The sequence below is a fragment of the Pongo pygmaeus genome, chromosome 5 (genome assembly GCF_028885625.2).
Source record: "Pongo pygmaeus isolate AG05252 chromosome 5, NHGRI_mPonPyg2-v2.0_pri, whole genome shotgun sequence".
Classification (NCBI taxonomy): domain Eukaryota; kingdom Metazoa; phylum Chordata; class Mammalia; order Primates; family Hominidae; genus Pongo; species Pongo pygmaeus.
Window position 1 is genome coordinate 84,316,012 of NC_072378.2, and position 12,001 is coordinate 84,328,012.

Here is a 12,001-nt window from a genome sequence, read left to right on the forward strand (position 1 = left end):
GACTCCGTCTCTGTCTCCGTCTCTCTCTCTCTCTCTCTATGACATATATATGAATGACATACATATGACATATATGAATGACATATATATGACATATATGAATGACATATATATGACATATATGACATATGTGTATATATATGACAAAGGATTTTTTTCCTCTCCCTCGTCCCTCGTTTAATTCAATCTCCGCAACCGTTGGCTGCCTTTTTATCTCTGACTTCTCTGGAAGCTTTCAGTAGAGTAGCATTTGGGGGTAGATTCGCCACTGAGACTGATCCTTTTATTGTAGAAGAGAACGCGCGGTTCCTGGAGGCCGGACACCACAGCGGGAGCAGGAACCTGGCAGGCGATGAGCAGAGGCACGAGCAAGCCTTCCAGCCAAACCTGGCAGCCTTGAGGTCAAAAATGATTTTCTAATATCCTTGCGGAGGAAGCCTCTTTTAGACGCCTGAGAAACAAACTCAATTGGGAGGAGGTGTTTTGCATTTTACAAAATGAAGGCTTTGCGACCGGTTTAGAGCTGTGTGGTCCCCAGTGGGTCTCCAAGCTCCGGGGTACCCTAGGTCGGTATTACATCCTTAAAAAGAAGCGCAAATCCCATTTCTGAAGCTTAGCCTAAGGCAGGCGCCGGCGGGGAGAGCTGAGAGGCCGCCTGGAGAGTTTGGGCCGGGAGTGGGAGTGGGACAAGGCGGGAGCTAACTTAGCAGGAGTAGACGCCCGAAGAAGTTCCGTTCAGCTAAGGTGCCCCGCCCCAATCCCAGGCTCTCGGGGACCCCAAGAAGGGAGCGACCCGGTGCTTCTCAGAGCGGTCCTTACAGCTTTGGAGACTCGTAGACGCTGCTGCCTAGGGGTGTAGTCGTCGGAGCCCTCAGGCCTGCTGGGGCTCAGCAGGGATAGTGGGATCACCTACCCTGGGAGAAACTGCCAGGGACAAACACTGTTTGCTGACGCAAAGCCTGTTCCGCAAAGGAGTTCTCCCTGTATATGTCCTGCAGCTCAAACTGATTTAGAAAAGGATACACAGGCCTGCAAGGCGCTCTCAGGATCATACAGCCTCACGCCCTCTTTTCCTCTGCCAGTTCTTTATGTCTTTCGCCTTCACCCTTGGCAGCAGACCCCAGAAGGCGCGGACACCCGGGGACTGGTGTCCGCATAGCAGAAAGGCTGGAAAGCAGAGTCCGTCGACATCCACGATGTTTCTAGAACGTGGCCCTTAGAAATAATTCAAGTGTGAGTAGGGCGCCGAGGACAGGACAAGGCGATTGTGCCCTAGTCCTGGTACTGGCTAAGGAGAATCATAGCAGCAGAGCCGCACCACTGCTGCCGCCGCCTCCAACTTGCTTTAAGTTCGGCTCAGGCTACTGGATTGAGCAGGACCAGCTAACCCAGGTCCCGAGGGGCAATGTGTCACAGACTGCAGCCCACTCCAACCTCGGCTCCTGGAGAAGGGGCGTCGAATCTCTCTTGGGCATGGGAGGGAAAGACATTCCGAGTTGGCTGGGCGGAGTGGCAGCCTTGAGAGTGACGAGTGACAGCAAAGCCTCGTCCTAGCAAGGACTTTTACCAACAGCGCAGCATGCCCTTGCGAGGACAGCGCCAGGCCCTCGCACTTTGCAAGTCAAGAGAGCAAAGAAAGCGGGGACAGGGCGCGTAATCGCAATGTCCGGTCGCGCGTGTGCACGTGTCTGTGTGTGCATGTGTGCGTGAGCATGTGCACCTGCTCAAGTGTAAATGTGTCTGTTGGCAGTTGGGGTCTAAGTACCTGAGAATGTGTGTCTTCTGTTGCTTTAGGAGATTAAAATGTCTTTTCCCAGTATTGAACTACATTGAGGAAACAAAACTGAAATAAACTGTCAGGCCTCTCTCAAGACCCGCCGGATTCTATGTTAAATAAAAGTCAGCCAGAGGAGAATACTGTCAGAATGAATCAGTCTTAGAGACTTGGGGATAGAGGGAAGGGCAAAAGATCCTTGAGCTCCCAGATCTGGGACAACGATATACAGTGGAATCCATGTCCTGCCAGACAGCAACACTAACTGGTGGGAGGGGGCGTGCAGGGGCGGGAGATGGACTTTTAAAAAGCATATCCGGTCTATTCTTTATTTTTCTTGGTGCAGTTTAAAATTGGACAGTTCCGAAATAGTGCTTTTTTGTTGTTGTTGTTTTAAACTCATTATCTGTCGGCTTCCACTCTGCTTTTTAGCCTGGAGCCTGTTTACATAGCATTGATACATGGCCAGTTGTGTATAGTTTGTTATTTCATCTTACCTGATTTATAAGATACTTACATTTTATTTATAAACAATTGTTTCTTTTTTAAGTTATAATTGTTAAAGCTCTATGCGTCCGGTCTTCATTCTTTCGAAAGACTGTATTTTTTTCTTTTACACTTGACAATCGCTGTATTTAACCCCTATATTTGATTTCTCAGACTCGATAAGGTAAGCCCTCAGTCTGTTCAGACAAGATTCTGTTCTTTGCCTCTGATCTCAGGGCACATCAAATGGTCTCCGAGTCTCCAAATAATCCGGACCCAGACTTCTTTGCCACACATAGAGAAGTTTATTATTAGTAAAAGATTAAGTGAGCTAGAAGCAGAAATGGGAGGGAGAATAGGGGTGGGCAAGGGCCAAATCCAAACACCAAGAGGGGTACTTATTTGGTTGCGTTCCTCTATAGTTTTATCTGGGAAGGAGCCATAGCCTAATTGGAGACCGTGAACATCAGCCTCCGCTCTGAGTCACCAGGCAGCGCCGCACAAATGGGCTAGGGCTTCCCCTTTCCGCGATTCCTGTCCCTACTCTTTCCCACTCTCTTTCTTCTCTGCACACACTCTTCTTCTCGCCTCTCCTTCTGATCTGGGTTAATGAAAGTATTTTAACTTGTACAAGTTTATAAAGGCTACGGGAGTAAATTCAGGCGTCCCAGGGCTCAACAACTGCACTTCTGCGGATTTCTCTGCCGGGTCTGGTGCTGCAGATGCAAACCCAGGCCCCCGTGAAGAAAGCGATCCGGAGCTGCAATTCCTCCCTGCTCACTCCTGTGGCTGACTTGCACACACAGACATCGCCTCCCCACTTGTTGGCAACTGTTTTCCATTCTTCTCCCAACAATTCGTCCTTCTCAATTCCGATTAGCTGAGACTGAGGCCCTCTACAAATGACCTGTGCAGCCCACGGAACAACTCCGCAGTTCTCAGGTAGAAGAATCAGAATCAGGTCTGAGCCCGCGGAGTTTCTCTTTAAGCGCTGATTTTTAAAAATCAATGATCATTTCTTATTGGGGCTCCACGGAGGTGCTCGGTTTCTGGAGTGTCAAATGAGAGTATACTCCCAGGGTAAGCTTGTCTTCATTCCTCTCTCCCTCCACCCCCCAGTTTTCCAGCTTGGAGAAAGGAAGGGGAGAAGGGGTCTTCTGGTCCACCAAGTCGAGGGACATTGAGGAAGTAATGAATCTGTGATGCGTCCAGAAGAAAATTCACCCTCTGGGAAAATGAGCTTCCGTATTCATGCATGGTGTATCTCCAGCAGTATCTGCTCTACCTCCAAACAACATTGCAATTATTTTTTTTCACCCCGTGGGTGAAAAACCGCTGCCCTATCTCCCTGATTTATTGACTCACACTCCTCCCACAAAACTACAGTGTTGAGGGATCAGTAACAGAAATGTTCAAGAAAGCCACACTTGTCTTTATCACTAATATGTGACATGTAAGATGGCTTGAAAGAGGTACTGAAATTAACACCCAGATGTAAATGAATACCCGAAGATGCCTCGCTGTACATTGCTAATACCAACATTGCAACAGATCAATTTGGACATAAAGCAAACTATTCAATAGGGAAGCTAACTAATATTCTCTGATTAGTTATAATGAGCATTTTAATAGTCTATGCTATATAAAAACATGTTTAAATTGATATTTAAAATACACAGCTTCCTATTCTTTGAATTAAATATTTAATGTTATTTTTCCTTATAGACAAAATGTTACCTTGAGTCTGCTGGTTTTACAAAATGAATTGAAAATGGAAATAAATGTTCCCGTTTAGGCCCCATTTAAGAGTCACTAGATTTAGTGTTTAGCTTTTAATAAAAATTATTGCACCCTCTAATTGGCTGTAAATTAGGTCCTATTCTCATATTTTACATCTGTAGATACCGACAGTTCTTAAACAGTGGAAATTTCATGCACATTCATATAATCTGCTGAAAGTATAAACAATGAAAAACGTGGCTGGAATTTATTCACATTTTTGTACTGACAGATGAGGCATTTCAGTTTCAGCTGAATGAAAGGATTTTTAATGGATTAATTTAAAGCCAGCACTGGAATTATGCAAAAAGAAATATGCTATTGAAAAATTAAAAAATAGTATTAGCATTAGGAATGAACCCTGCATTTAAACACATGAGCAAAAGTTTGACAAGAAGTTATGACTTTTCAGCATGACTTTTGGTTTGGTTTTGTCTTCACTTTAAATTGTGTAAACTCTTCTGTCCTTTAAAAAGTGTATCATAAACAATTAAGAAAAAATGAAAAAAATGAAAGAGCATAGGGTTTTTTCCCACTTCAATATAGAATTCTTAAAATTTATTTCAAATACAATAATCATACTGGAATATATTTCCAAGCTGAATTTTCAGAAATAGTCAAATGAGAATCCTCAAGTAAAAGGCTAAAGAGTAGTCATAACGAGAGGAACTCTACCAAAACACTTACATGTTTTGGAATTTCCAAATTCAGTCACATGAAAAAAAGGGAATGAAAACAACAAAAAAAAACTATCGCAGGCCATGCATAACAGGTGATGTAAATTTAGAATAACTAGCATTTCTAGAAAGTCTTGTGCTTTTTAATGTTCACCTCTAGTCTTCAGTGTGGGTTCCTTCTCAAATTACATAAAATGTACTTTAAGAAGCACTCACTACCTGCTACAGATGTCCAGGAAAACTGAATTATGGAAGTCGGAAACATATGGCAGTTGCCTATTGCACAAGGAAGGTACATATGAAAGTTATAAATTTCTTTAAGTCAGCATTGTAAACGCATTTTATAGGGTTCACAGTATGTATTGCATCTGTAGATTTAATTTTTGAAATATATGTTTTTTGAGATATTAGTGGTTTGAGATTCTAAGATAAAGAACTCATCTTGTTGTATTTTAAAAAATCAAGAAAAAAACCCTAACAAATAAAAATAAATATGTGGAGTGGCAAACATTTTTCTTTTGTTTCTCAGCTTGTTATATTGAAAAGGACATCAGGCCATCTATTGGCAAATAATTACTCACAACACGGGAGGTACCCGTCAGCAGGGCGTGCTGTATATTGAGTTCCCTATACAAAGAAGCACATATATCAACTGAGGAAAGCCAGCTTGGGGCTGATATAAAAACCATCAGATTAAGATCTGGACCATGCAAATGTCAAAAACACACCAATTAAACTTACTTTTGAGAAAAAATCCCAAGTGCTTGCTGATTTATTTTCCATCAAAATATTCAATTTAATTATTTCATTTAACACGTTTGAAACCACATTTTGATTGCAATAATAATGTAATACTACATATTCAGTATTATTAGTGGATATCAAGTACTATCAACTACCAAGACATCTTCCCTTCACCTTCAAAGTGATTAAAAAATAATCACTCTAATTTTCTACCTGTAGCACCCTGTTATCTTTAAATTTACATTTAGTTTTGTAGATTTTAAGAGTCAGAGCTCTCTTGTTTCAGTTTATTTGGAGAAATGTTTGAAGCAAGTTATCTAAATGGTCTTGGTCAAAAATGGGTTCAAACAAATACCCTGAAAGTAGGCAGGTGCCTACAGGTAAGTTCGCTGTGAGTTCGCTTCAAGAAAACCATCTTTAGATTTCCATCGTGGAGGCATAGGGAAACACGCAAGATTGGTCTCCACTTTATTGTAGAAGAATGAAATGGATTTGCGGGGAGAATAATGTAAAATTACAGCAGATGTTCCCTACCCAGGCAGAAGTTTTATTTGGTTGTGTTTTGAATTTCCCCTTTGCGATCAATCGAGTGGTCGCCAGTATTGGTTTTCTCTTCTTTCCCAGTTCCTGCCTTGCCCAGGGCTCCCCCTGGCCAGGCTTTGGATCACTCGGTCTCTGTGAGACAGTGAGGAATCGAGCGTTTCATATTATGGGTTTCCAGAAAGATGAGGGAGACGAATGAGGCGCAGAAAAACCTATCAGCTTCTTTTCCATCTGCCTACGGAAAGGTGGAAACAAGGAGAGCGCTGCAGAAATTTCTGATATTTTTATGTTCCAAGTTTTTGTTGCTTCTTGAGCTCGTGTCCGGCCCTGTCCAGGCCATTCCACGTCCCCTTGTTTCCACTTAAAATTAGAACTTTGTAAGGGGGCCCCAACCTGACTCCATCCGAGAGTAAGCTTAGTTCGGGATTATTAATTTTTTACGTAGCATTTATTACTTGATATTATTTAATAACAAAACTCTCAATAAAGTAAAAAGAAAGAAGTCAGTCCAGTTTCCGGGGACACCCTAAAATCCCTGGGGGCGGTTCCCACTGGTAAAATACTAAGGAATTCGTATTTCCGATGAAGTTCCACACCTGAAATTAAAATCCAGTCTGGGTTTCTGAAGCTCATATTGTTTTGGGCAATATCTGCGTTTTCTTTCATTTAGTTTTCGTTCTTTCTGGTTTTGGTCCTTTTTTTTTTTTTTTACATTGCCGAAGACAATCTGATTTACAGTTTGACTGAGAGTTGCATTTCTGTTTAGAAGGTGAAACGTCTAAATCGCTTAGCCAAATTATTCCCCGACGGCTCCAATATTGTGCCAGAGTCCCAGAGTCAGTTATTTTTATGTCTGACTGTATTTCACATGTGCAGGGTGATAAATAAAATCCGTCTCAAGCTACAAACTATCTCAGTGTGATGAGGTACAATCGACAAAAATTAACCCAGCCAAAGTATTGGGGTTCAAGCGAGCGACTGGACCATAAATCAGCGTCGCGGTGGCGTCGGGAAGCTGAGCGTTCGGAGGCGCACTCAGCTGCCTCTGGGTTCGCCCAGTCCGAGAGAGCGGGGCTCCGCCGCGGGAGCCCGGGCAGGAATCGGACTTCGCCAGGGGTTCGGAGTCTTCTGGGGAAAGGGCGTGTTGGGAGAGAAAGGCAAGCCCACGCAGGAGCGACCGCCTAATTAATTCATCATCGAGAATTCTCCAGTTGGGGGTGTGTGTGTGTGTGTGTGTGTGTGTGTGTGTGTGTAAAATCAAAAAAGACTTGGGAGCCAAACTTGGGTGGGGAGCACTGAGGAAGGCGAAACAATTCCCAACTTCTCTGGATCCCAGAGGAGTCCCTCTGATTGCTTAAGTCACTAGAAAAGGACATTCGTCTCAGCGATTAACAATGATACCCTTTTTAAGAGAGCTCAAAGAAGGCGCCTAGGGAAGCTCTACAACCCGGCTTCTTGGAGTTCTGAGGCCGCCTGCGCATTCACTTTCCAGTGTAAGCCCCCGCTCCGGAATCCGGGCCCCAGCCCAGCCCGCGCCCCCTTCCCTGGAAAGACCTGGCCGGCCGCGCCCCCGAACCCCTGAGGCGTGGGTGTCAGGCTAAGCAGGGCTCGTCCGACCGGTCGCTTCCAGCTCTCTCCACCTGTTGGAAAGCCCAGGCCCAAGAGCCGCGCCAGCGGCGGCGGCACGTCACTCGGCGGCCACGGGGAGTCAGGGACCGCGGAATGCGGGTTTCTGTTGATAAGTGCAAAAGTACAGCCCTCTCCGTGCTAAGTGCACAGTAAGTGCGAAGAATAAATACATCATCTCCCGGGCGGCTGTCTCGAAAAGGCCTCTCAGCCCCCTGCGTTTCAGAGCCCGTCAAGGGTTATAGCTTAGTGCCGGCGACGGCGCCGCGCCTGCGCCTCCGAGCGCCGGCCGAGAAGGGCACGCAGCCACGGCCACCACACGCCACTAGCCCCGCAAGGCGCCCGACGCCTCTAAGGGGAACTCGTAATGCTCACCAAAAGCCTCAGAAACCCCGGAACCTATAAGACCGCACCACCGCGCAAACAGTGTCCCGGGCTGCGCTCCCGCACTGCACCGGCAGCCTATGAGGTGAGGCCAACCCGGAGACTGCGCGCGGCGGGCGTGCGTGCGTGCGCCCGCCAGCAGATTCGCCTCGGGCGGTAGGTGTGGAGTACCCGGGCAGCTCCGGCGGGAATGGTGTTGGGGAGAAGGAGCTGTCATTCATTGTCTTCTAGATATCTGAATAAAGAATTGCTTTTTAAAAATGGGTTCAGAGCCAAGTGAGTGAAAACTTAAAAGTCCCCGCGAGGAGCTCTAGTTCCCGGGCGGCGCGGCCCCGGCTTTCTCGTCGGTAGCGCTCTGGCCTTGGGCGCCCGCCGCTTTGGCTAGGTACAGTGGCGGCGTCCCGGGGAGCCTGGGCCTCCTTGCGGCTCCGAGCCTCCGCGGCGCCCGCCCCCCGACTCTCCGGTCCAGGCTGTCTCCGGGCCCGGCTGTCTCCGGTCCCTCACTGACTTCGCCAGCTGCACCACCCACCGCCTTCTCCCGCAGACGTAAACCCGAATACGCCCCGGCCTTGGGCCTCGGCCTCGCCCGGGCCGGCGGCCAGCCTGGCTCTACAGGATTCGGGGGCGGAGTAGGCCGGCAGAGCTCAGCTCGCGACGTGGATCCACATTTTTATTTCGTGACCCTGACCGCGTCCCGGCCATAACTTCCTCTGCGTTACAACGGGGATAATAATCCCCGGCCGGCCTGCCGGATGGTGGCGGGATAATATATCCCGGTGGGGGAAGGACCGGGCTTGGCAGAGACACTTAACTGTCCCACTGTGTGGCTGTTCACAATCCGCCCAGATTTAGGGGTGGGGTGGGGTGGGGAGTATTCGGGCCCCGGCCTGCGCCCCCTCTCCAGACCCCGCAGAAAGGGGTTCATGGGCAATTAGGTTCCGCTGGACTCCCCGGGCAGCGGGCGGGTGAGCGCCGCCGGGCACCGGGCGGGGGGCACGTGGCGCCCTCTGGGGACCGTCCGCCGCACTGCCTGGCGTCCTGCCTGGGGAGGCGCAGCCTAGCCCGGCACCTCCCGCCGCCTCAGGCTCGGAGGAACTCTGTACCTGGCTCCGCGCTGACCCCTCCACCTGGCTGAAGGCAGTAGCCCTGGGAGACTCTGGCACTCTGGGCCGGAGCAGGAGCTGTGCCCCATGGCATCCCAGACTGAAAGGGAAGCCCTGTCTGTTGCTCTTTGCTGCGGATTCGAGGGAGGCCGTCTCGAGTCGCTCAGAAGCGACCTAAAGAAGGCACTGGCCTCTGTGTGCCGAACCTCTGCGAGATAGACTCTAAGTCTGCCAACCGTATACAAAAATATGAAGCCATCTGGAAAAGCGAGCAACCACATGGATGGAGGGAAACAATTAAAAATAAAAGGTAATTAGGAGGAGGAACCTGAAAGGAATATTAACGTAAAGGTTTTTTGCGCTTGAGTGTGAGGTAACCCCAGATTTTATTTTATGAATGAAGAGGTCTGTCTAAACTTCAGAATTTTAATGGAACAAACGAACCAACTGACAAACAAAAATGCCAAGTATCCTCAAGCCCTGACCAGCTAAGGGATATTTCCCAGTCAAGTTCCCAAGACCCGTTACCGTTATCATCGATCCGTATAGTGGTTGATGAATGAGCAACTCCTCCACTGCATTTCCATTTAAAATCCCAGGAAACTCCACCTATAACTTTCTTTGACTTCTCTCATTAGTGAAGTTATTTTTGCCCCCTCTTTTTTTTTTTTTTTTTTGTTTAGAAAGGCACATTTCACAAGTTTATCAGTAAATCAACTGTTTCAAACTGCCCCCATCTTGAATGATAGCTGACCAAAAAAAAAAAAAAAAAAAAGCAAAGTAAAGGCATATAGGGTGGTGATCTAAAGTGCTTACGGACTCTCAGTTGCATGGTTATTTCTAAGACTTCATTTTTTACAAAATGAAACATTTTGGGGCAGTTACAATTACATTAGTACATGTTGTGGAAATAAGCTTGCATTTAGGGAAAAATTATTAGAAACAGCTGTGATGTTAATGATTCAAAACCCGAAGTACTCAGTATGCTCAGTATCTACTTTTCATCATATTTTTTTGTGTGCATCCACATAATGCATACTCTCTGTGTGTAATACAAGACACTTGTTTAATAAAGCAAACGATTGTCTGTGTCAGGGAGATTTGGTCCTCTCTCCCTCTCCCAATCCATGTGCAGAACAGATCAAAGACCCGAATTACCTCTGTCTTTCCAAAGGCAACCAGATGGTGTCTTGATTTTTCTTCAGAATTTTTTTAGCAATAGAATTCAAAGGATTAAAGAATCTGTGTGATGCTACAGATGAAAGCCCTACCCAGGTAAATTACTTTTCTTTTTAATGTCATGCATACCTTACCTTATTCCACTAAGGTTTTGAGAAGTCTCTGGAGAATACATATAATAAATATGTAAATGGTGAGTAAATGAATAAAACCGAGTAAAACTGAAATCACAATCCAGAGTCAAGATTAGAAGAAAATAAGAACTCTGATATGCATGGAAAATACTAGATAGTTGTTAAAGAGGAATTTTAAATTTGTCTCAGAGTTTCCTAGCAGCAAAAGTAAAAAGCAAAACATGACCCTATCAAAAGACAAGAAGAAATCATATCAGTTACTTACAGAAAGCAATATATTCCCTAAGGTGGTGGTGATGATGATGATGATGATGATGATGACGACGATATGATATTTGCTGCAGTAGCAATAGTATGTTTAACATGCTGCTCTGTTTGGGAAACCAACTGTCCCTGCCTCACCTCAACATACACAGCTGTTCTTCCTGGGCTATTTTTACTTTGTCACATATAGATTAAAGCTGCTTCTCTATAGAGAGGCAGTTTGCTGTCTGAATTTTGGAATCAGACAGACCTGGATTGAGTGCCAACTTCCTGCTCTGCTGTAACCCTTGGCAAGGCACTTCATCTCTCTCTCTCTCTCACTCTCTCTCTCTGAGACCCCGTATTTTTATTAAAATGGAGAAAATCTATGCTATTAGCTGAAAGAGAGACTATTCTATAGCCTGACATGTCAGAAACTTTTTATAAGTATTAGGCTATTATTGTTGTTTTAATTGTCATCAATGTACCACAAATGTTCGTTTCCTTCCTCCTTTTCCACAATTTCATAGCATTCAAGGGTACTTCTTCTTTTGGTCCTCAGAGCAAAGGAGAATGCTAAAATTTGAGCTCCAAGACCTGTCAGTACAGATGAGCAAGATCTCTGAGCTCCCTCACCCTCCCTGCTTGTCTGTAGTGGTTAAAGAGTGGAGCCAGTTTCTGGGAGAGAGCAGTGAGTGCTGGTAAGATGTGCATTAGATCAGCAAGTACAGTAGTGGGCCAGTCCCTGACTGCTCTCTGTAGCAGCCCCACTCCTAGTCACCCGTGGGGATGGCAGCTGGCTGAATCACCTTAATATTGGGATAAGTCATGGCATGAATTAGTTCCAAAAGGAAGTAAGTATATCCAAAAGAAGGTAAAGAATATTATTTTGGAGTGGGAGGTTTTGCATGTCACTACAGAAAGTCAATATTCTTTTAAAGTATTCAGTACTGGGGATTTGGGGGAGCCTAAAAAAGGTCACACTCTCTTCCCCCAGTCCTTCCTCATCCTGCCACTTCCTGTGTAGTGCTTTTAAACTGAGTACTTGCTAAGACCCAGCAGTGGTGCCAGGTTTTATGGAGATGAGTTCTGTGTTCTGGGTCTATCACCTAAGACTATCCAGGCAATTGGCCTCTAGAGAGGTCTTCTGTTTTTGTTCCTCTTCTGTCTTCCATTCTTTCACCTGCTAAGCATCCACTAAACTCTTACCCTTCTCTTTCTGCAAAAACTTGTGGGTTGATAATAGATTAACTATCAATCCAGTGTATCTAAGACTCTATATTATATTTCCCAAGGTTAGCTGTATCTTAGAAAAGTATGGAGAAGTAT